Here is a 12,395-nt window from a genome sequence, read left to right as displayed (position 1 = left end):
ACAATAGAACCGGAATGACCTATTGTTAAATTATTAAATCTTCATGATCCGAGCAAATAGAAGTCAGTATAGTCAATATTCATACTCAGAACATGGCAGATTGGACGCCTCGTCATTGTGAATAGCATGGTACGTGGCAATGGAAAATGGAAAATACAGAACTCAGTGCAACTATAACACGTGTCACGTACAATGGTATAATTGTGATTAAATGATTATTGATCTGTTTCAGTGTTTGGCATTGCAGAATCCTAACGATGCATGCAGCAGAGTGCACGAAAAATATAAAAACCGGGATGGAATTCGGCTGAGACTAATGATAAGGAAGGAATCAGGCAGACACATAAATGGAAGTCAATTACTTTGCTGAGTATTCAACTGATCGTTAGCACTGGATGCCTGGTACATGCCCACTTCTTCCCTGCCACTGACAACAAACAGACAGCTCATTTCCTTTTGATCTAAAAGTTTTTCCCCCTGGCATGGGGCGTTGAATGAGTGGAGCATAGTGAGAGGCACCCACCTACCGCCTGGATTTCTTCCTGAGCAGGAATACAAGGTTCCTGTGACATTGGGCTCGATTTGCTGCTCCTGTGTGACAAGTCCAGGACTGTAGCCTCCTTGGAGCGAAAGAGTGATCAGAGTTTTCACAACCAGAACCGGATTAAAGTCATCTTAATTTCTGAGCACTACAAGTGTGTGCCACTTACAGGAAGGATGGATCCTTGCACATTGCTCGCGTCCAGACATCTGCACACGTCTAGAGGTGGGTGGTATTAGAAGCAGGACACGCAGACGTTGAGAAAGAGGTTGGGGACATGTTGGAGCCTGGGCAAAGGGGGAGACAGGAGAGAGCAAGGCAACGGGAGGGGGATGGCTGGAGAAGGGGTGAGGAGAAAAGAGGCTGCAAGGGCAAGAAGGCAGCAACTGGCGAGGGCGGGCGGGAGGGGACCGAGGGGAAGGACAGGCCTGGGGGGCCCCTTCCGCAGGGCATTCAGGGGAGCCTAGCCGGGCGGCTCCCCTCGCTCTCGGTCTATAGACTGATGATTATTGGGGTGAGGAGCTAGAGGGGCACCAGGAGGGTAGGATTCAAACATTTTGGGAACCTGTGGCTCTGGAACAAGAATCAATTTTTTGTTTGTTAATCTTCACCTGAGGATATTTTTCTCTGTTGAGTTTTATTTTTTTATTAAATATGTTTTTATTGAGTTTTTTTTTTTTTTTTTTTTAAGAGAGAGATAGAAACATCGATGTGAGAGAGAAACATGGATCGGCTGCCTCCTGCACTCCCCCTACTGGAGATGGAGCCTGCAACCCGGGCATGTGCCCTGATGGGGAATCGGACAGGGACCTCTCAGTCCAGGGGGCAATGCGCAACCCACTGAGCCACACCAGCTGGGCTTCCCCATTGATTTTTAGAGAGAGTCGGGGGAGGGGGGAGAGAAACATTGATGTGAGAAATACGCATCGATTAGTTGCCTCCCACATGTGCCTGGACTGGATTGCACCTGCAACCTAGGTACATTTCTTTTACTGGGAATCAAACCCATGGCTCTTCAGTGCATGGGCCGATGCTCCAACCACTGAGCAACACTGACCAGGGCTGCGACAAGAATCTTTACTAACAACTCTTTCTACAGCGTCCAGCAATAATTGCTCCTTCTCCTTCTCCTCCTTCTCCTTCACCATCTTCTTCTCCTTCTCCTCTCCCCTTCCCTTACCCCTCCTTTCCTCCTTTGTCTTCTTCTTCTTCTCTTTCTTCTCCTCCTCTCCCTCCCCCTCCCACTGCCCTTCCCCCTCCCCTCCCCCTCCCCCTCCCTCTCCCTCTCCTTCTTCTTCTCTTTAAAAGGAAAGATTTCCCTTTAAAAGGGAACATCAACATTGGTCTCTTAGAAGAACCCCTGAAGGTTCAGCAGCATTCACATGGCTCAGCTGCACCACACGCTCTTTGGGGGTCGCGCAGTTTCTCCTCTACTCAGCGTGGAAGGTAAGTATGCCGGAGTCCTCTTCCTCCACACAGCTGCCCTGTGCCTCGTGGATGTGTAGCAGCGGCCTGGGCTCTGCCCCCCAGATGCTTGAGGCACACACACCCCCACTCCCCAGCTGCCCTAACTAAAAATGTTTCCAGACAGGGCCAGAGTCCCCGGGAGCAAACATTGTACTCAACTGAGAACCAGTGGCCTAGACCAAAGGTAGTTCATGTGGTCAGAACGTCCAAAGAGCCAAGATAAAGTAAACAAGAAACTTTTTATTCCCTTTATTGATTTTAGAGAGAGAGGAAGGGAGAGGGAGAGAGAGAGAAAAACATCGATGAGAGAGAACATCAATTGGCCACCTCCTGCATGCCCCCCACTAGGGATCGAGCCCACATCCTGGGCATGTGTCCTGACCGGGAATAGAACCGGCGACCTCTTGGTGCATGGGTCGACGTTCAACCACTGAGCCACAACAGGGAGACAAGAAACTCTTTTTTTTTTTTTCCTCATCCGAGGACATTTTTCCATTTTTTGTTCAGATAGAGCCGGAGGGAGAGAGAGGAAGAGAGAGAGAGAGAAACATCGACGTGAAAGGGACACATCGAGTGGCTGCCACCCGCACGACCAACCAGGGCCGGGGACAAACTGCAACCGAGGTACGTGCCCTTAGTGGGAACCGAACCCGGGTCTCTCCGGACCGCAGGCCGACGCTCCAACCGCTGAGCCAAACCGGCCAGGGCGGGCCAAGAAACTCTTTATATTTCATAGCACATATGGCCAAATGGTTCAGGTAAGTTGAAAACAAAACAAAACAAAAACCCAAAACGCCAGGTCAAAAGATAAATTTGTAATAGCCTAACATTATTTTAAAAGAAAACAAAATATAAAACAACAGGCATAGAGCTTCTAAATTCCACAAAGAAAGTCAATTTGAGTTTTAAATAATATTCTGAGGCCGAGAGAAGGAATCCAAGTACAGTGCCTGAGAAAGACCGAGAGAGAGCGAGAGAGAGAGAGAGAGAGAGAGGTTATCCCCTTGAGGTCAGCGTCCACAGGATTTGGGAACAGCCCCCCTGAGCTCCGTGAACACCGCTGGCTGACCCGAGCCGCTTCCCAGAGGCGCTGAATGCTGCTGCCGGGCCAGCCCCCCGTCCCGGAGGTCGCCGCTCAGAATCCCGGGGCAGCAGGAGCAGCTCGCTCAGCCTGAGGCCTCTGGTCCGGGGACACACGTGTTCTGTGCTGAGGCCCCTGGAGCGGGTTCTCCTCACAGCGACGCACCGGGACAGGGGCTGAGTGACAGCCCGTGCGTGCTGAGGGCTGCTTCGGGGGTAGGTTTGGAGAAGAGCCCGTCTCATGGACACGCTGGTCGTGTCTGGCCACGCGATGCGATGCCGCTCACTGCAGCGAGTGCCGGGCACAGGGAGCTTTGTCCCAGCAGCTCTCATCGGGGGCACAGGGGGCACCCGGAAGTCCGCGAGGCCCAGCTTGCAGGCTCCACCCAGCTGCAGAGTCCTCAGCTCGGGGCGGGTTCTGAACCCCTAATCTCTCACCAGTCCCCAGGGGAAGCTGCTGCCCCCCGAGGCCCACCTGTGTGCTCCGCCTGCCCTGGGTTCCCCGAGTAACCCCACCTCAGAATCATCCCTTTCAGGTGCTTTTTACAAACTGCCCAGGTGTTCGGTTAGTGAGGCCCATCTTACATTTGCTTCTCTGTTGCCTTTGACTGTTTTGCTAATTTTTGGTGTGCAAGATCCTTGTCTCCTACGGAGTATCTGCCCTCCACCTCCCCACAGTGCTGAGATACTGTAGATTCCGAGTAAATGAGCCCTGATCACAGAATGAATGAAGGCAATGTCAAGTGTGAAGTCATAGTATTATTTTATCTGCTGGGTTTCTCTTCATCCTAAGTAGCTATGTGTTAGCTGGCTCTAATACCAACTCCATTTTCTACCCACTTTAAATCTATTTTTTTTTCTTCTGCATATAGACCTCATTTGGGGAGAACAGAACCTCACATTATGGCTTACATACTTCAACATGAAAAGCGTATAAAAGGACTTTATAGCCATACTTCTATTTTCATTATCTAAGTGTATTAGTAAAAGCAAATCTATTACATCTTCCTTTTGGGGAGCCAAAAACATCTGGAATTTATGTGATGAGAAAGAGCTCTCTGACAGAGTTTATTTGACATGCAGATCAACTGCAGAGAAGAGAATCACCGGAGGAAACGTTAAACTAAGTTACGATGCTGTCCCGCCGACGCGAGGCTGAAGCGGGTTGGTGGGCTGTGTCCTGAAGGTGCATTAGAATATAAAGGCACCCAACGGACAGCTGCTTCTCGGAGACCAGCCCTGCATTATCCTAACTGATAAATACACGTGCCGTATAATGGATAATTCTGGTGTGGGGCTCCGGCCATTTGTCACCAGACCGTCAGAAGCAACTCTGTGTGTTACATTGCTGCACACTTTGCTTTTATTTAATGGGAGCTTTATCATTTTTATTTGATTTTTTTATTTATATTTCAGAATTCTTGAAAGGTTATTCTGCTATCAAAGTGAAACTATATATAGACTGCCAAGCCATTTGAGCTCATATAGATATAAATAAGATTCCACAAGGTTCACTGAGAAATTCCACCTTTAATACCATGAACTGTAGGAGAGAATGGACATAACCTCTTCCCCACCCCCTCTGGCTCCATAATATACCTCCACATATCTTTTGCAACTATAGAAAGAAGAGAAATCTTTTTCCTTTCCTTTACTGCTCTTACTTCTTCATATGATGCTATACCTCTATCTATGTCTATATGTCTGTGTCTATGTCTGTAAGTCTATGTCTATATGTCTATGTCTAATGTCTATGTCTCTGTCTATGTCTACATGTCTATATGTTTGTGTCTATGTCTATATGTCTATGACTATATGACTAAGTCTATGTCTTCTATATGTCTAAGTCTTTGTCTATGTCTGTAAGTCTATGTCTATGCTATATGTCTATATGTCCATGACTAATGTCTAAGTCTATGTCTATGTAAGTCTACGTCTATGTCTACATGTCTATGTTTATGTCTATGTCTGTGTCTATGCCTGTGTCTATGTTTATATTTCTATATCTAATCTATAACTGTATCTATTTGAACCTCAGATGCAGAAACATAATAATATATTTGAAACTAAGATTGTCCCAGAAAAATTCATGACACAGAACCATTGTAAGTGTCATATTTAAAGACAGAGGTTTACCAAGAAAGGTATGCTTTTTGCATTAGAGTTGCCTGCAAGGAAGAAACTCAGAGATGCTTGCTCCCAACTTTCTTAGCTTCTCTTCTGCACATGTCCCTTTCTATCTCCATTAAGGTTACAATGTGACCCCTAGGAAAGGAGCCACCTGGAAGCAGTTCCTGCAGATATGACATAGGTACCTGGCCGTGCTGTGGGGGCAGGTGTTCTGGTAACTTACTGCTCTCTCTTCCTTGGACAAATCAGCAAAGGATTCTTCTCCATTTCTGTATGCAAGTCTGGCCTCTTCTGTGTCATTGAAGGGATCGGGAGCAGGAGATCCTGAATATAAAAATTATGAAAAGCCAACACAGCATTACAAAAATTTAAACATATTTATAAAGTTTACCATTTTTATTTGATTTTTTATTTATATTAATAGCCAAGAAATGGAAACAACCTCATGTCCATCGATGGGTGAATGGATAAAGAAAAATGTGGTATTTACATACAATGGAATATTATTCAGCTTTTAAACAATAAAATAAAATTTTGCCATTTTTAACAAGGTGGATGATGTAGAGGATAGTGGCTACGTGAGATAACACAGACACGGAAGAACAAATGCTACCTGGTCCCAGTTACATGAGGAGCCTAGAGCAGTCGAATTCCCAGAGGCAGCGGCGAGTGCCGAGGGCTGGAGGAGGGGAGAGGGGGACAGAGGGTGGGTTTAGGGAAAAATCTCGGTGATGCAGGATGAGGAGGTCCTGGGAGGCAGCCGTGCAGCGTGGTGCCTGCAGCAGACAATCCGGCACAACTCGGGCGTGAGAGCAAGTTTCCGTCCTTCTCTTCCTGGACTTCGGTACCGTTAAGGGACAGAAATGGGCTGAGGATGAAAGAGATCGAAATAGCAGTTTTATCAGCAATAAAAACAAAATTGGACTATATGCTTGCATGTGCACTTACCCAAGCGTGCTCACAGTATGAATTTAACCGACTCCCCCAAATGCAGACTCAGAGAGTGTGTCAGGGAAGGTGAGCCTGTCCCTTAGGGCTTAGGGCCTGGCCGCTCACACCGTCTGCACACAGACCGGTGCCGAGATGTGACCTCTACGTAGCTCAGCTGAGCACGTCTAAGTCTTCTCCTGAGCTCACCAATCAGATCATGCCCCCTGCCCCTCGCCCTTGAGGTGTAAACGAGGGGCCAGAGGAGGCCTGGACGGATACACACGGAAGACTTGTACTTGTACGTGGAAAGGGATAAGAGAAGGCCACCCGGTACCGGAGCCCTTGGCCTCCCTAAGTGCTGCCTAGACGTGGCCGTGGGCAGGGTGCAGCTGGCTCCCTTGCCAAAGACCCCGGCCAAGGGACCGTTGGGAGGCGGAGCTCCAGCTGCCCCGGTGTTCTCTGGGAGGAGTGTATCCACCCAGAAGAAGGGGTGCCATTTCCTCCTCGCAAGGCAGAATGTGCCTGGGGGTGTGGGGACTCTGCCTGGAAAACCCCCTTTAGCGACTGTCTGAGGACTGTCCCGGGTAGAGAATGCGAGTCACCTGAGGACAGGGTCAGTGCCGTCTTCTGTGCCGTGAGGCCTAGCTGAGGCCTAGCTGACTGCGTGTTGGAGGGTCAGTGACTAGAGGAGGCACAATAAGAATTGTGCTTTCCATTTGGCTCCAATTAGAGTATTTATTCTTTTGTTATTCTTTTCCCAACTCAGCATAAATCTAAAATGTGTTTTTATTCATTTATTTTATTATTATTATTTTTTTAAATCTTCACCCAAGGATATTTTTCCATTGGTTTTCAGATAGAGGGAAGGAGGGAGGGAGGGAGGGAGAGAGGGGGAGAGAGAGGGAGAGAAACATCAATCTGAGAGAGACACATCGATTAGTTGCCTCCCAAACGACTCCAGTCAGGGCCGGGGATTGGTCCGCAGCTGAGGTATGTGCTCTTGCCCAGAATCGAACCTGCGACTCTTTGGTCCGCAGGCTGATGCTCTAACTGCTGAGCCAATCGGACAAAGGCTAACAAGTCTTTTAAAAACGTGTCCTTATCCTAATTTTATCCTTTATCACTTCTCCCCTATAAGTTCCTGCCAGTACCTTGGTCACGCGTGTTCATTCTGTCTTTCTGTGGAATGACGACCTGCGTTCACCGCCTTCACCCGTGGAAGGGCTCCTGGCTTCTTCCGTGGGGTTTTAGGTCCTTGCGGACCATCGTCCTCCAGGGAGGTCAGGAAGGTCACGGTTCGGGCAGTTTCAGAGCTGCCCTGAGCACTGCTTTTCAGGGTCAGAGACGCTTCTTCCTCTGACATCTTCGTCCATCTGTTTTTCCAGAGTCCGTAGCACACCTGACTTCCCGTCTAGCACACCTTCTGAGACGACAACACGACGACCGGTGATAACCAGTGTCACACACTCTTTATTTACCAAGTCTAAGCCTATCTTTAAAACACTTGAGAATCAGACCCCCTTCAGCCAGGATCCCTGCCCTTCGCGTCACCCACACCCGACAGTGGAAGTGGTGGCCCCGTGGCCCCCTCTTCTCCACCTGTGGGTGCACACTGGCACCAAGACCCATTGACAGCTCCACAGTCTTCGTTTAGTTGAAGGAGCTGTCCAGCGAATGTCTGAACAACCCAACCCCTCCTCTGTTTGTTGCATTTAATTTTTTTTTAAATCAAGTCTTACATTTCCTGTCCCTGCAATGTCTTCGGGATCTTTCTCTGTTGCTGCCATTTTTCCTGGTTAAGGGCACCTCACCCTGGATCGATGCAAAAGGCTGTGGACTAGAATCCCTGTCCTCAGGTTCTTCCTTCTAATTTATTCTGAAATCGACTCTCAGATAAATCTTAGAACCGTGCATTTAACGCTCCTGCTCCGAAACGTATACTGTATCCCCAGCAGCGCTAAGCTAACTCCCTAGCGTTTCAGTTCGACATTCGCGAACATGCGTCTGTGTTTAGAAAGTGATGTGGATCAGACGGGTGGGGCGGACGTGGGGACAGACGGAAGGCGGCAGTTCCGTAGGGAAGGGCTGTAGCGATGCTCCAGGTTACAGGTACCGAGTGTGAGGCTCAGGACACGCACCCAGCAAAGGGACGGAAATGCAGGCTCACACGTCAGTGCGGCTGGTGGATCCCGTTACCAGCACCGCTGAGCGTGGGCAGAAGTCGGACGATGACTGAGGACTTCAGGGTGGGTGATTGAGTGCTGCTCCCAGGAACTGAGAAAGAAAATGCAGCATGAAGATCCAAATTTATGCAAGAAAAAGAAAGTACAATAACAACAGTCGATATTTACTGAGCGTTTATGTACCAGGCTTATTCTAGTACTTTGTGGGAATTAACACTTCAACCCTCACGATAGACTAATGAACTAGGTCTTCTCATTAGCTCCATTTTACAGGTGAAGAAATTAAGTCACCGAGAGCTTAAGTAACCTGTTCGAGGTGTCACTGCTACTAAAAAGCAGAGCCACAATTTGAACTCAGACAATATGATCCAAGAAAATGCATTCTTAACCATATATCGCCTCCCCTTGTATTTAACTTTGGACATATGACTTTTTGGGAAAGAGCTGAAACTCTGAAGGGTGGGAAGGGGTCAAAGGCAGAGACGTGGAAATGACAGTCAGTAACACAGAGTGATAGGTGGTCGACATCAGACATGTCCTAAACTCTAGAGAATCTTTCATGTGGGTTTGTTTGAGCCAAACTGACGACATATGCTGGCTACTGAGATCTGAAATGCTCTCGAGAAGAATTTGGAATTAAGGAGGGGACGTAGGAAAGGGAACACACATGGGGAGGAGGAAGCCAGGTGGGGGGATTGTGCAGGTGTAAAGGGGAGGTTGTGGCAATCCCAGAAACCTCCAAACCTGCCCCTTGCTCCTGTGCATCCAGGTGAGCACACCTGTGAAATGCCCCCTTGACACTCCTCCTTCTAAAGCATCACCACCTTCAAGAGGGCACAGAGTCTTGTTAGCTGTCTGACACCTGACCCCACCTTGGCTTCCCCAGCTCCATGGGACCTTCCTTACCTTCCTCCTTAATTCCAAATGCGGGAAAGAAACTGTTCTTCTCAGGAGCATCTGAGAGCTTGCTCCCCAGCCCACGTCATCAGTTTCGCTTCAATAAACTCATAAAAATTCTCCACAAGTCTGGATGTTTCTTACATCAACACTGAAGGATTGAGGAGTTGGAGGACGGACTCTAATCCTTTTAAATGAATTAATCTCAGAGCAGTCTTATAACTGTGATCTGAAATCCTGCCTCCGGTCTGTGCCACAATAGCAGCAGGACTCACCGTGCCCCCCTCCAGCTGTGAGGCGCCCCATCTTTCTCAGCATTCTTGGTCCTTCGATTCCTGTACTGAAACTCAGTTTGGGTACGCCCTCCACTGCGGGTTTTTGTGTCCATGTTCCAGAACCCAGTCCCCGTGTCCGTATTCCAGATCCCCGTGTCCGTGTTCCAGAACCCCGTGTTCGTGTTCCAGACCCCGTGTCCGTGTTCCAGATCCCCATGTCTGTGTTCCAGATCCCCGTGTCCGTGTTCCAGATCCCCATGTCCGTGTTCCAGAACCCCGCATCCGTGTTCCAGAATCCATGTTTGTGTTCCAGAACCCTGTGTCCGTGTTCCAGAACCCCGTGTCCGTGTTCCAGAACCCCATGTCGGTGTTCCAGAACCCCATACAAGAACCACTTTCACTCCCTGTCCGTCCCCTGAGGGTATCTGCCCCTGGTTTCATGCTCTGCATCAGGGACGGTGGCCAGGTGGGTTAAAGCAAGCACAGTCACGAGTGAGCAAAGAGAAAAGAGGAGAAATGAGTGACATGGCCGTCAGGCTCGTCCAAGAAACAGATGAACCAACCAAATGCAGAAGCTGACTAGCAACAGGGAACGGGAGTGAAGAGCGAAAATCTAGAGACACCCAAGAGTCTAAAGAACTGAGAACAGGGTAAGTAGGGGTGCGAAGGAGTAGAAATGTCAGAGGGGTGGGGCCTTACTTTTGACTGGAGCGATCAGCTTCAGCATCCGTAGGCTTGATGGTAAACAAAAAGAAAGAAAAAGAAAAGACATCCAGCTGGTGTGGCTCAGTGGTTGAGCGTCGACCCTGCACCAAGAGGTCGCCGGTTCGATTCCCGGTCAGGGCACATGCCCAGGTTGTGGGCCTGATCCCCAGTGGGGGTCATGCAGGAGACGGCCAATCAATGTTTTCTCATTGATGTTTTTATCTCTCTCTCTCCCTGTCCCTTTCTGTCTCTCTAAAAATCAATAAAAATAAAAAAAATTTTTTTTAAAGAAAAAATATTCAGGCCATGATAGAATGTCACATATGGCTCCTTCATGTGGGCTTCAAGTAGAGCAAAGCAAAAGCTCACGGTAGTGGAAAAAGGGGAGGACGTGGAGGTCCAGGATGTGGAAAAGTTATCAACTATAATGCTGAAACTCGCTGGCGGGGGTGGGGTGGGGGTGCAGGAGAAATCTGGGCGGCCAGTGTGCAGTTCCTCGAAGGCGGGAACAGACAGCATGTTGCCAGAGACAAAGGCCTGGTGTTACCACCACGTCGACCTGCACTGTGTCCTCCAGCCAGGTCAGCCACGTGTGCTGTGTGGAAAGGCCGAGGACCAAAGATACAATGTTTCTTTCAGCTTTGTTTCGTTGGTATATAACCTTTTAAAGACAAACAACCACTTTTATTATATTTAATGCCACTGAAAAGCAGTCATTGCTTCTCTTTTTCTCAATAATCAAGTGCTAAAAATGTAAAACGTGTCTTCTGTGATGTCTGAGGAAAGGTTCTTGGTCATATTTATGTGTCAAGCCTCCCAGCTCTAGTTTTGATTTATTGTTCATTAAGTTTTATTTCTGAACCTTGGACATTATTTTTAAACTTCTGGGAATAAAAACAAAACTCCATCTAAAATATGGCTTTGCAGCCACTTAACCAACACACGGCATGAATTATTCTGTCCTCTCCTCCGCGTCTCTTCCTGAGACGAGTCCACCGCATGGAAAGAATTCTCGGGCAACACTCACAATGACTGGAAATGATTACCTTGTTGTCATGGTGCTGGGTGACGTCATCGCCTTCCCGACCAGTCAACAGTGCCCACTTCACCCTCCACAGTGAGACTGCAGCTTTGCTCACTGCTAACTGGAAAGCCCTGTTGCGTGTTCAACCCCGTTCCCAGACAGTCCAAGATGAGTCCCATTACCTGTGCCTGAGAGTTTTACCCCCGTGCTTCTCAGTGACTGACGATAGGGGCTCCGGCTCCTTGGACAATCTGCCCCACTCTCCTTGTACTCTGATCACCTCTGAGGAAAACACGTTAGCATTTTGCTCAGTTTTCTCTTATTCTGTTTCACTCCATTCAGTAGGGCCCCACTTTATTTTTTTGTTTTTATTTTTTTAATTAATTAATTTATTCATTTTTGTTACAGATGTTTCTCCTTTCTCCCCCACTGATACCCCCCTCCCCTTCCCTCCTGCCCTGTCCCGAGCTTTGTTGTCAATGTCCATGGTTCATGCACACATGCATATAAGTTCTGTGATTTATCTCTCCCCCCTACCCCCTCATCTGGGGATTGTCAGTCTGTACCCCACTTCCACGTCTCTGGGACTACCCCATTCCTCAGACTGTTATGTTCATTATATTCCAGAAATAAGTGAGATCATGTGATATTGTCTATCTCTGCTGGGCTTGTTTCACTTAGGATAATACTCTCCAGGTCCCTTCATGTTGTCTCAAAGGATGAAAGCTCTTTCTTTCTTACAGCTGCATAGTACTCCATTGTGTATATGTACCACTGCTTTTTTATCCACTCATCTACTGATGGACACTTGGGCTGTTTCCAGATCTTAGCTATTGTAAATAGTGCTGCTATGAACATGGGGGTACATATATTCTTTCTGATTGGTGTTTCAGGCTTCTTAGGGTATATTCCTAGAAGTGGGATCACTGGGTCAAATGGCAGTTCAATTTTTAATTTTTTGAGGTAACACCATATTGTTTTCCACAGTGGCTGCACCAGTCTGCATTCCCACCAGCAGTGTACTAGAGTCCCCTTTTCTCCACACCCTCGCCAACACTTGTTGTTTGATGATTTGTTGATGGTGGCCATTCTGACAGGTGTGAGGTGATACCTCATTGTTGTTTTAATTTGCATCTCTCTGATGATTAGTGATGTTGAGCATT

The sequence above is a fragment of the Molossus molossus genome, unplaced genomic scaffold (genome assembly GCF_014108415.1).
Source record: "Molossus molossus isolate mMolMol1 unplaced genomic scaffold, mMolMol1.p scaffold_m16_p_3, whole genome shotgun sequence".
NCBI classification, from domain to species: domain Eukaryota; kingdom Metazoa; phylum Chordata; class Mammalia; order Chiroptera; family Molossidae; genus Molossus; species Molossus molossus.
Note: the sequence above shows the minus strand (reverse complement) of the source record.